At 41.5% G+C, this 13,456-nt stretch overlaps 1 pseudogene; it reads right to left on the minus strand.

Moving 5' to 3' along the window:
- Nucleotides 1–7,450: 7,450 nt before the first annotated feature.
- LOC126189399 (5S ribosomal RNA) lies at nucleotides 7,451–7,568 on the minus strand (annotated as a pseudogene).
- Nucleotides 7,569–13,456: the final 5,888 nt, after the last annotated feature.

The raw sequence follows: 13,456 nt of genomic DNA on the forward strand, positions 1-13,456 counted from the left end.
CTTCGCACACTGGGAAAAGTGAAAAGGTTTTTGTCAAACCACCGGCTACAGTTCAGACGTAAGTTTTGGAAGAATTTCATGGGAAAAAATAAGATTAAAACAGTGTACAGGGCTTCAAAAAAAAAAAAAAGCGGCGTTTATTATGTTGTGCGGGAAGGCACACTGATCATATTTCGAGTAGGAACCCATAAATGTACGACCTGGGCGCTGGAAAACGTCGAAATTTGAGATGAGTTCACGTTCCACATTGCGTCAATAAACCCATCACGAGTAGCATAGTGGTCTGCTACATTACAAATGGGCTTCGAACTGCGTACCTCCTATGTCAATGCAAATCAGCGGTACTGAGCCTCGTGCATATGAGCCAATACATGTAGTTGTCTTCGATGTATTTCAATCGCTCCGTGGGCCCTAAAAATAACACCGTCTGCTGACGTTACAGGTGTGAGATGCACAATATTCTTGATACTACCCCAGAGAAAATAGTCGAGAGGTGTCATATCTGGCGACTGTACTGAGCATGGAACGTTCCACATCTAAGAGTCCATTGACTGTGATATACACCGTTGAGGTGATTCCACACATATTCATCAAAGTGTACTGGAGGTCTGTTGTGTTGCAGCCTCATGTCCATGCAACATTTAGAGGCACTATATTCTAGAGTAGACGAAATATCGCAAATAAATGTGAGGTAGATCTGTCCTATTAGACTTCTTGGCAATAGATGTGGTCCAGTAATATTGTCACCAATTATACCTACCCAGATGTTGATACCGATCCTGTGTTGGTGATTTTGAATCGCCTGCGTACTTGGATGTTGTGCAAGTTTAATATGCCGTCTCTAGTAAATGTGCTTTCACCCATGAATAGCACCAATTTCAGGAATTGTGGCTGAAGTATGCGTTGTTGTAAATACTACTGCGCAAACTGAACCCATCCTAGGTAGTCCTTCTCCCGTAATGCCTGGACTTTGTGCAGATGTTATGGGTGGAAGCAGTGTTCATGGACAACGTCACAAGGCGCTTTTACTCATGTGCAGCGCCTATGTCACCTGCTGAGTGCTGGTAGCTGGGTCCTCCTTCAACTGTAGTGTTCGAGCCGAGCGTGGGTGACCCGCATCACGTTTCGGCACCTACTAGAGTACGAACAGTTGACTGGGTATATATTTGCAAGTACCACCCACAAAGGGCTACTACTTTACTGTAAGATGCACACCTCAGACAGAAAATACCTACATGCAACTTTCCAGCTTCTCTGAGGTGTCTCTTGACGGTGGCGAACATGGAATGTTGTGGAGTACGTCTATCTGGAAGAAGTTCTGCATACAATCTTGCAGCTTCGCTATATACAAGAATCGTGTCGGTCATTTCTGCAGCTGTGTATTGGTACATGTCAGACTGCTGTCAACAACGTTACTGCACTCGCAGACCACACGATGTCCGCAGTCGGATGTGCACAAGGCCAGTGTGGAGGAATGAAACACGTGTGCAGGAATGTTATTAGGCTCAGGCCGCCCATCGCAGAACACAGATGGCTATAGTGTTGCAGACCTCCCGTATTCAGACACCGAGCGTTTCCAGGCAAGCGTTCCTTCTTGAAATCCTCTCAGTTTTCCTTCCCGTACAGCACTAAGCATTGTTGGTGTCTTTTTTCCGGGGGGGGGGGGACATTCTGGATGTATCATAGTACCACCCAGCCTCAGATCCTTCAGCGAGGATGTTGTTATTGTTGTGGTCTTCAGTCCTGAGACTGGTTTGATGCAGCTCTCCATGCTACTCTACCCTGTGCAAGCTTCATCATCTCCAGTACCTACTGCAACCTACATCCTTCTGAATCTGCTTAGTATATTCATCTCTTGGTCTCCCTCTACGATTTTTACACTCCACGCTGCCCTCCAATACTAAATTGGTGATCCCCTGATGCTTCAGAACATGTCTTACCAACCGATCCCTTCTTCTAGTCAAGTTGTGCCACAAACTCCTCTGCTCCCCAATTCTATTCAATATCTCCTCATTAGTTATGTGATCTACCCATCTAATCTTCAGCATTCTTCTGTAGCACCACATTTCGAAAGCTTCTATTCTCTTCTAGTTCAAAGTATTGATCGTCCATGTTTCACTTCCATACATGGCTACACTCCATACAAATACTTTCAGAAACGACTTCCTGACACTTAAATCTATACTCGATGTTAACAAATTTCTCTTCTTCAGAAACGCTTTCCTTGCCATTGCCAGTCTGCATTTTATATCCTCTCTACTTCGACCATCACCAGTGTTTTTGCTCCCCAAATAGCAAAACTCCTTTATTACTTTAAGTGTCTAATTTCCTAATCTAATTCCATCAGCATCACCCGACTTAATTCGACTACATTTCATTATCCTCGTTTTGCTTTTGTTGATGTTCATCTTATATTCTCCTTTCAAGACACTGTTCACTCCGTTCAGGGAGGATAATGCAAGAAATTTCTAAAATATGCAGGCTGTACCCAATGAATCATCTCAGAACCAGATAAGAGAAATTGTGGACTTCCCACTGTCTCGACACTATGTCACAAGGAAATCATAAAACTAGCCTTGGATATGATTGCTGCAAAAGCAGAGAAGAGAAAGGAAGACCAAAAAGGATCAATAAGCGGGATGATAATCATTGTGGAAAATAAAGTTTTACTAAGGTCAAAGAAAAGGTCGAAGAAAAGTCGTTACATAAAGAGTAAATTTTTCTACATGTTTTGGGGACCTTATCGAGTATAAACAATGGTCCATCATAACTGGAAAATCTACGAAGTTGTAAGTCGACCGGAAACCATCACATTACGCGCATTAAAGCATTTACGGAAAGAAAAGTATAGGAAAAAGGAATAGAGATGCAATATCTACTCTCCAGTCTGTTATGAAAAGATGTAGTGTTAATAACATGAGGTAATACTGTGAGAGATAAGAATTGTGAAGTTGAACAAGAATTCTTCGTATGAAACGAGTGCAGATATTGTCAGAAAGAGTAAGGAAGGTGGTGCAGGAGATATTGAGATGAGGAATATTAAACAAATCATTGGGTGTAGTCGCCCCGCTGAAGAGATGCATATTAATTGAGGTTTAATTTTGTAGGTGCACCAGATGCGATAATACACTGAACACGAAGCAATGAAGGTTGGTGACTTAATACCAGACATGAAAGAACGCTATACGGTTAGGATTTATCAGACCTAAAGGGACATGGCACAGTTATGGTTTAGCAAACGTGAAGGATGCTGCCAGATGTGAATGATGAGTTTGAGTTTTGATACGCTGGTTTAGATGGGTAATACTGAGAGGTGATGAGTGTGTGATAAAATGGTTTTATGTATCTGCATGAATGTTGACAGAACAGAGAGCTGAATGATTATCGGTAACAATGTAGAAAGTAAAAGCAGAAGAGGGAATAAAAGGGATTACGATCCAAGTTGAAGGAAGGAATATTTAAAATTCTTGGATCTGCTGCTAAATATAGACTAGAGACAAACCACGAATAATGGTAAAATGTGGGTTAAGGTAGAAAGTAAGAGTGAAAAAAGGTAATGTAAAGAAACAACGTCGTTTAAGAATGTAGGAAATAAAATGAACTGACGTAGAGAAAGTTAGATGGGTTGAGAGCCAAATAATATTTGTGATCTTTTTGTTAGAGATTTGCGATCTTCAGGAAACCCAAAATATGAGGACCTATTGAATTTAAATGATGGATGGATGGAAGACGCACTGTCAGCGACAAAATAATAAATGGAGGAACTGAAATAACAGGAACGAGTAAGAAAACCAATAGTTGTGGTGTGGCCACAGTAGCCTTGAGGTGATGGAGACTATATACAGCAATGTGCAGGTAATTGAGAGAGAGCTGCTGCGTATTGATAGACCACTATGGTGTAACGTGTGGTGCATGAAATCGAAAAATAATCGTATGAATAACTAATAACTAACACAAATTAAAATAATAACACTGCTTCACAAATTTTCACTTTTTATTTTTTACGGAAACCAATATCAAGTTTAAAATTTCTCTTAGCTCAGGGTTATACGTAAATTCCGTGTTTACCTTTCACAGTCACACTTGTGGTGCCTTATAAGAACTACATGCAAAGACATTGTGAGGGATTCCTGCCGTAAGTGAATGAGGTGGACTGTTCCAGTACAACGTCCGCCTGTTTAGCTGAGTGGTAACGTGCTTGCCTATCATACAGCAGGCCCTGGTTCGATTCCCTGTTTGAGAGTTTTTCCTCCCGTGGGCTGGGTGTTGTGTTGTTATCATCATCATCTTATCATCACCGACGAACAAGTCGCGAGCATTGACGAATGTAGAAACCAGACGTAATTTTACTTATCGTTTGTCACGGCTACGTGCTCTTGTACTGTGCTAGTTCACTTGCTACTGAAATGAGTGTCGTGGGAGTTGGCAGTGAGTGCAAGTGAGGTGAAGTGTTGAAACTGTTAAGAGCTGTGTGTGTGTGTGTGTGTGTATGTGTGTGTGTGTGTGTGTGTGTGTGTGTACACTTCCACAAAAATGCCCTGCACCTGCAGTATTAAACTCGGTAACTTTTGTTACATTTGCGCAGATGTTATTTGTGGTTCAAGAAGTTGACCATTGGCTACAGCAGTAAAAAAAGAATAAGCCTTGTATTTCAGGTGTCGAATTGGAGACCCAGACAAATCGTAGGCTCCACATGTGTGTTTCACCTTGTATTTGTCTACACTGAATGCTTGGATCCATTGAAAAACCGCCTCCATGAAGTTTGGTCTGCCTGCTATTTGACGTGAAACCATAAATCTTCCACCGGAATGCTATTTTAGTATGGTACCTCCCTTGAGAAAAGAAGTCAATACTAATAGGATGAGGAATGTTCAATACCTAGACATCTCAACTGTCATTAGTCTTTGGCTAATAGCGAAGGATCGCCAGTTTCTTCAACATGTACCACCACTAGGCAGAGATAGCGATGATGCTGAGCCGACACATGCAGCCGAAAATGTGCAATCATCCGCTAATGACACTGGCCCTACAATAACACCAGCATCGTTATCTGGAAGACCATACAAAATCATAGTATGGACTCTGTGATCTAATTCAGGATTTATATTCTTCAAACCATAAAGCCAAACTCTTGCTCTCATGACTACAGCACTGGAATTCTCTCTTGCTGACACAGTATGTGTGTCTGTGTTTCGGGGTCGTCAGAAAAACTTGAGTGTAATTTCAGTACTGAAGGAGACATTACATCTGCACTGGCATTGACGGTTTGATGGAAGACCTGAACATTACCCACAAATCAAACGAGTTGAGACTACACATGGCTCAAAAACAACCAAGATGGCAGTACTGTTAAACAATGGTAATGAATGACCACCCATCCCTATATGCTCTCTTAGCTAAAGGAATTTATACCACAACTAAATCCGCTGTAAACTGTGTCAATTTCATTGTTGTAATGCATGAATGTCTGGTATGTGGAAATCTCAGAGTCATAGCGATGCAGTAGGGTTTGCAAGGGGGTTAAACTATGTATCGTTGCTATCTGCCTGTGAGTGGGATAGTCGCACAAGGAAAAACACTACACACAGAGGGAATGGCTTCCACAAACAGTTCTCGTGCTTGGGTCGCAAAATATTGCCGAAGAACATCATGTGAAGCCGAAAAAAATTATTCTCCCACAATTGCAGATTATGTTGAGACTCATCATGGCATTTTTTAATGCTGGGCACAGCAAAGAAGCAGGATTTCAGAATCCGCGCAGAGAACATCACAAACGGGATATTCAAAAATGGTTCAAATGGCTCTGAGCACTATAGGACTTAACATCTATGGTCATCAGTCCCCTAGAACTTAGAACTACTTAAACCTAACTAACCTAAGGACAGCACACAACACCCAGCCATCACGAGGCAGAGAAAAAACGGGATATTCACTGGTCCACAGGTACGCCAGCTGTTCGGAGACACATACTATGAGTCCACTCTAACCCTTGATCAGCTGCGTGCATGGCATTGTTTTTGTACTGTGACAACATGGCTCTTGGAAACAGGGGAGCCGAAAATTACAGTGAACTTGTGGACGAACTCATTCATGCTTACAGGGTCATTGGCCGTAACATGACCCTGAAGGTGCTCTTTCTTAACTCCCACGTCTATGTGTTCCCAGAGAACTGTGATGCTTTCACTGATATGCACGGCGAGTGGTTCCACCAGACATCTCTCTCTTGGAACAGCAGTACACAATACGGTAGTGTGCTGTCTTACTTCTGCTGGATGCTACAGAGATATGCTCCAGACATCACCCACAAGAGGAAGGCAAAGAAACAGCGCAAATAAACTACGTAATTTCAGGTAATGTATACATCCTATTGGTTATACTAGCAATATACTTGAAACGTAAAGTCCCAATTTACTTGTAACCCAGAGCTAGCAGACAATATTAATCATGGTATTCGTGTTCAGTACATCGAAATCTATAAAGTCCGTCTACTTTGGTTTCCGCAAGAAGTCCACTGTGGACTAGTCTAATTTGAGTAAATTCGTTTAAAGTAATGGTGAATGAAATGGTATATTCATTGTAAGAGTTATAGCAAAAGGGTTCTAAGAATAGATCGTATTTTTCACCTGAATTGTATTGCTAACGAATGATTTGTCACTCTGCCTGAGATCACAACAACTCACACAAGGGAAGGAGGTATGAGAGACATGCAGATGGGAAATGGAATGAGAGAATGGAGTGGCTTTGAGCCACAGCCTAGCAGGCATCACCCACACACACAGGACATGCAGAATTTGATCAGTAGGCTCGCATCTGTGCTGCATTCTGAAGTCACTACCTGCCACTCGGGTCTGCTCCCTGTGGCGATCACGTGCTGGGGGATTATCTATCAACAAGAGCTTGAGAAGCTCTCAAGACAAGGCGCCATCCCAAGGGACTGCCAGAACCCCACAAGTTTGCCTCCTGCACCACAGGGTATCTCACAGCCTCGCTGCTACCCAGATGCCTCAGTGCCATCTGGGATAACTGCGTTCGCACTGTTTATGATACCAGGAGGCAACTGCACATAGCCTGTTGACTAACTGCTGCAAATTACCCAGACAATACAATACTGTATTTTCACGCTTAAGGAACATTGAGACAATATCATACGGAATGAACTTGTAAACTGTTGTTGAGTGGGACCACATGTCTGACCACTTCCTTGCTGCAACACTGGTCACAATACACTATAAAACTTAACTCCGTCTGAACAGACCTTGGAAGGCCCAAAGGTACCGACCGACCGCCGTGTTATCCTCAGGCCCCAGGCGTCACTGGATGCGGTTATGGAGGGACATGTGGTCAGAACACCGCTCTCCCGGCTGTATGTCAGTTTACAAGACCGGAGCCCCGCTACATCTCAATCAAGAAGCTTCTCAGTTAGTCTCTCTAGTGCTGAGTGCACCCCGTTTGCCAACAGCGCTCGGCAGACCGGATGGTCACCCATCCAAGTGCTAGCCCTGCCCGACAGCGCTTAACTCCGGTGATCTGACAGGAACCGGTGGTACCACTGCGGCAAGGCCGTTGGCCACAATACACAATGCTGAGTATAAAAGGACAATAATCACTCAGTGTTAAGAGACATTGTTACAACTCACTCCAACACCTCCATTTAAAAATGTAATGTGCACAGCTGTGATCTGAGGAAAAAACATCTTGCGTTGCAGTCAGTTTGCCATATGTCAGACTGGGCCCATTCGCTACATTACCATGATCTTACTTCCATGAAGTAGGTACATTAACCATGTACCTTTCTTACCAAGACTGTGAGATTGTATTCCTTGTGTGGCAAAACTGTTGTGCCCTGAAACGATGTCAGTCTTCTGTGGTGTTTTTTAAGGGATGATGCGTTTGTATTTCATGTTTTTTGTGCAATTTTCGTGGAATAGGCAGTGACCTGTAGGTCTTACAAATGAATATTATCACATCAGCGAATTATGATTCAAATGGTTCAAATGGCTCTGAGCACTATGGGACTCAACTGCTGAGGTCATTAGTCCCCTAGAACTTAGAACTAGTTAAACCTAACTAACCTAAGGACATCACAAACATCCATGCCCGAGGCAGGATTCGAACCTGCGACCGGAGCGGTCTTGCGGTTCCAGACTGCAGCGCCTTTAACCGCACGGCCACTTCGGCCGGCAGCGAATTATGAACTTCTTATTTTTGTCTTATGTTATAATGATCTTTTTGAGAACCTACTCGTGGAAATGTTAAACTCCACCAGGCCATAACTCAAAATTCAACATACAAATTGAAATCTTGTTTGCAGACCTGTACTTCATTTCACACACAGTAACAAAAGTGTATTTTGTATATAGAAATTTGAATTTGATGGGCTTGTCATTCTACATATTCTCTATATGTAAGTCTTATATATCTGTTTGTATTCTGAATTATTTTATGTTGCTATATATGCTTGTCTTTTGAGTATCTTGTACCATATATTTTGTTACGTTATGGTGTAAAATCTTACAGTTTTGTCATGCTACTATATCTTATACGTTTTATAAGCGTGTGAATGAGCTGAATATCAGGAAATTATTTGGAGCAAATTTTAAAAATTGAACAGATGAATGTGTTGAAGCCATCGGTGTGTGACTGAGAAAGTAACGTAATTTCATACTGTTCATCAATTGTTTCACTTTGAATGTGTTTTAACAGATGATAATTTGTTATGTTAATTTTAAAGAAGGATAGTAATAGACCCGTCATGATTGATAAAGAAGAAGTTTGATTTATGTCAGCAAAGTAGAAGAATAAGTGTGTAATGGTTTGGTAGGTTAAGTGGGAATTTAACAATAAAAAGTAATATTTGTAACTTGGGCAATATCCAAGTACTAAACAATGTCTCACATAGGCCCCAAAACTTTTTGATTCACTTGTACTTTTTTTCAGCACGTCTACTTCGGTATAAATGTAAAATACGTAAGGAAGAGGTGACGGTACGTGACTGTTTTTTTTCTCCAAAACTGTCCTATAACCAATATAAAACCAGAATATGAAGACCCATAGATCGAAATAATTAATTAACACTGAGAAATGTAATGTAATGTATATTCGCCCGCATCTCGTGGTCGTGCGGTAGCGTTCTCGCTTCCCACGCCCGGGTTCCCGGGTTCGATTCCCGGCGGCGTCAGGGATTTTCTCTGCCTCGTGATGGCTGGGTGTTGTGTGCTGTCCTTAGGTTAGTTAGGTTTAAGTAGTTCTAAGTTCTAGGGGACTTATGACCACAGCAGTTGAGTCCCATAGTGCTGAGAGCCATTTGAACCATTTTGTAATGTATATCTGTGTCAGTGATTGCTGGTATTTATTTAACGTATTTTACGTTTTTATTCGAAACTCTATATAGGTAAGAGGACTTTGGAAGCACATTCGAATGAGGTGACAGTGCTCGGGGGAGAAGTGAAGTCACATAAGCGGAGAGAGGGAGTACCCTCAGGGGAGTTTTCAGAAGTATGCACCGGAAGTGTGTAGGTCAGTACCTTGCAGTTCACTGGACTTCCTTTTTCAGTGCCATGACTGGGCACAAGATGCACCGCAGGCAACACAGATACGCTCTCCTGTGGTATAAGGCCTCCGTTTTGCAATTCAGAATTGGAAAGAGAGGAAACTCTGTTATTAGCAAGGCTCAGGAAGCCACTATTGTGCACAAAACGTACAAAGCTGTGTTTCTTTGGCTTATAGTGGACGCTACAGATGATATTCAAAAAATTTAGTGAGATCCTGCAATTTGGGGTGCCTTTGAAAGCATGGGACGCCGTCGAACATTGACTTCACAAAAATGAAATTTTTACGCAATATAAGAATTCCCAGCGTTGGCTAACTTAAGTAAACTGGAAGTTAGAGAGAGAAACCTAACTGTACTGCTGAGAACCCACTTCTTCGGCCATAGCAAAAAATAGAGAGTGAGATGTCTTTTTTCAACACTTAAAGGCAGGACACACATTGCTGGTTTAGTGCCTGAAGACAAACTCGGGGAAGGAGACCCGCGTATTCTAAGGAATAATTTTACTTGTCGGCGCTCGGAATATCTGTACAACACCCAATCTGAATAAGGTCAAGAACGCGAAATGGAAGAATATGGGTTTTCCCTTTTGTAAGTATTCAGTACAAAATTACATCACCGCCATCACTAGATCGCTAGGAGTCTTCATCGCTGAAAGCCTCCACCGTCAGACTTCCGCTACGCCAGCCTGCAACACTGCAAGAGCAGATGAGGACAATTTTGGGCTGAGTTCACCTTTGTCACTGGCGAGAGTCGTTCATGTCACCAGTGACTGATCTGCAGTCACTTCAGCCTGCATCTAAAGTTTGACGTCGCCAGATCGAGCCATGAATGTGAGATGATGCCTAGAGACTTTAAAATTATTGTTACAGAATTCCAGTGACCTCAAGCTTTAGTCTGAAGTCTTGTTTTTAAATTCAGGTTACCAGTTTGCTCCCAATTCCAGTCAAAGATGCAAGGCATTATGTTCTCTGGTATTGGCTGTATTTTATACTAACATCTCGACAATCGCTTTATAGCTTTGTGACTGCAATTGTTTCGTTTCATACGTCACTAGTGCTTGACTGTTATCATTGACTGTCAGATGATTTAACAATCACATTTTCTTAATAAACAGCATTAATTGTGATTCTTGTTTCTTTTAGTAGTCATTGAATTTCTAATTCATTATTCTGGAGGACTGTAATGCTTTAAAATTTATTGAAATGCTTAAATAGTTGACTGAACTGGGAATGCGTACAATAAGTGGTGTGCTTACTCAGTGATATTGTTAGCAAGACTTTATACGAGCTGATTGGGCAACGCAACACCCAATACTAACAAAGAAATACAGTCACTGCAAAATACATACAGCCCCTTAGGTACTGAATCCTCTGGCTCTGTTGAAAACTAGTAACTTTGGTCCCTATGCACATAACAAATAAATAAAATTGTCTTACCTCTAAAGCTGCAACGGAGTAACGTGATATATTCTGATCTCTCATGAAAAACAAACATATGCTAGGTACAGGCTCACCAGTGTGCAATGCTGACCATAATGCTTTGAAATATACATGAAATTCTTTTGTCTGAAAAATGAAAACATTCCAGAAAAATTAAACGTCTTTAAAAAACATCACATGGACAGGGGGCGGCAATGATTTGGGTCAGAAACTAACATTGACATTTTCAATAGTGAAGCTGTATTCGAAGTTAAGTTTGGCTTTTCAAAACCTCTGACAACTGAAATTACATTACACAGAAAAATTGTATCCTTTTTTCTTAAATGCAAACCTATCTTTGCTGACGTAGCCACAAACAATGAGATTTGTACAGCACGTATTATCTAACATCACTAAAAAGCATAAAGACAAATCACCAAATTACGTATACCTGTATTAACAAATCTTAGAAAGATTACCAAAGGGAAGTATCTAACTAGCCGATACATGAAAAATATTTACGTACATTCTGGGGTTACCAATTATCAGCCAACTTATTTACACTAGAGCGCTGGCAAAAAGAAGGTAACAAAAAATTAATTTCTTTACATTAAATGCGAGAAGACTTCTGCTTCCTCCTGTATATTTCCAATAATACAGGCAGTCGTAAAGCTTCTTTGTAATATCAATCCAGTAACCCTTTCTTATCACAATTAAATTTTCATTTCAACATTTAACTTTACACTCCATTATAAAATCATTCATCATTTTTAACTACCTATTTTACGTACTCTGTAACAAAAAATATTCGCATGAGAAAATTCCTACATTATAATCTATCACTTGGTGGCTGTACAGGGCACACCACAAAAAACTGCTTACCGCAGCCTCTTTTGCTCACAGACTGCTACATACTCACTGCCGTGTGCCAAGCGCTCTCTTACTCCAACACTACAAAAAGCAGTATCTTTGACTCTGTGGTCGTGCAAAGTCAGCGATCTGCTTTATAGAGCCAATCAGAGACATACATTGTTTACAATATAATAGTTTCATTTTAGTTTACGTTAGTATCATTACAATATTCTGATGCCGCATATAAATATACCCCAGTAGACTTCCTTCAGGGTGTCTAATTACTTCACCGAGCGAGTGTTAGCACACTGCACTCGCATTCGGGAAAAAGACGGTTCAAGCCCTCGTCCGGCCATTCTGATTTAGGTTTTCTGTTATTTCCCTAACTCGCCTCAGGCAGATGCTGGGATGGTTCCTTTGAAAGGGCGTGACCGGTTTCCTTTCCCATCCTTCCCCAATCCGAGCTTGTGCTCCATCTCTAATGACCTCGTTGTCGACGGGGTGTTAAACCTTTATCTTCTCCTCCTCCTCGCCATCCTTTAATTCATGTCAGATCGCAGGACCAATTAGCATACATGATGACATGAAACAAACTCCGACATCAGACGCAATTGGGGATTGAAATAAATTCAACGGCAACAAGTGATAATTTGTACTTAACCGGGACTCGAAACCTTACTTCATTTCACAGTAGCAGTCACCTTAACCTGTTCAGCTATCGGAGCACGCTTTCTGTCTGATGCAAATTCCCAACTCGTCGCACACTACTTACGAAGCGCCACTTGTTACCCACCATACTCACTGCTCGCCGCATCACACTGGGGAGAGAGTGCATCCACACTGAAATGATCTTAATGGCTTATATATGAGTTCTGCCAGTTATTTTCGACATTTCCAGAAGAACCGACACCATTCTTGATCCCACAGCTGTACGTATACATGATGAAATGGAATTAATTCTTACACCAGCCATAATTAGACATTGAAATAAATTCAGTGGCGGCAAGTGAAAATATGTGCTGGACCAGGACTTGAACCCAGATTTAACTCTTTACGTGAGCAGTCACCTCAACTACTTCAACTATCCGAGCAAGCTCTCCATCCAGCACAAATCCCCAACTTGTTGTACACTAATTACGTAGCGACCCATATCCACCATACTCATTGCTTGCCACATCACGATGGACTCCCACAAAAATTCAGGAGAGAGAGCGCATCCGCACATATCGAAAAGAACAGACACTACACATATGTAAACCAGTTAGCATACTTCCAGAGAAACTGGTAACTTTACACATCGATAGTATAGTATGTGCTTGCTAAAATGAAAGGCAGAACTGTTACATAGTCTACCTGACTGTCACCTCTATCCTACAGCTGAGCCACATATTATTCAGCATAAACTAAGGCTAATTAATCGTAGTTTATCGTCGGGCGTTTTGTATTCTTTGAGTGACTGCAGTCCCCTCTGGCTGACAGAATAAGCACGCATTTCCGTTGAACTTTTTTGATCAGCCATATGATCTCGCTGATATAAGTTAATAAGTTAACCGACAAATTATTAGTCAGCTCTTAAAAGAGCACACTACTCCCTGCATAGGGAGAAACGATCATCATAATAAAATAAGGTAAATCA

The sequence above is a fragment of the Schistocerca cancellata genome, chromosome 5 (assembly GCF_023864275.1).
Source record: "Schistocerca cancellata isolate TAMUIC-IGC-003103 chromosome 5, iqSchCanc2.1, whole genome shotgun sequence".
In the NCBI taxonomy this organism is placed as follows: Eukaryota; Metazoa; Arthropoda; class Insecta; order Orthoptera; family Acrididae; genus Schistocerca; species Schistocerca cancellata.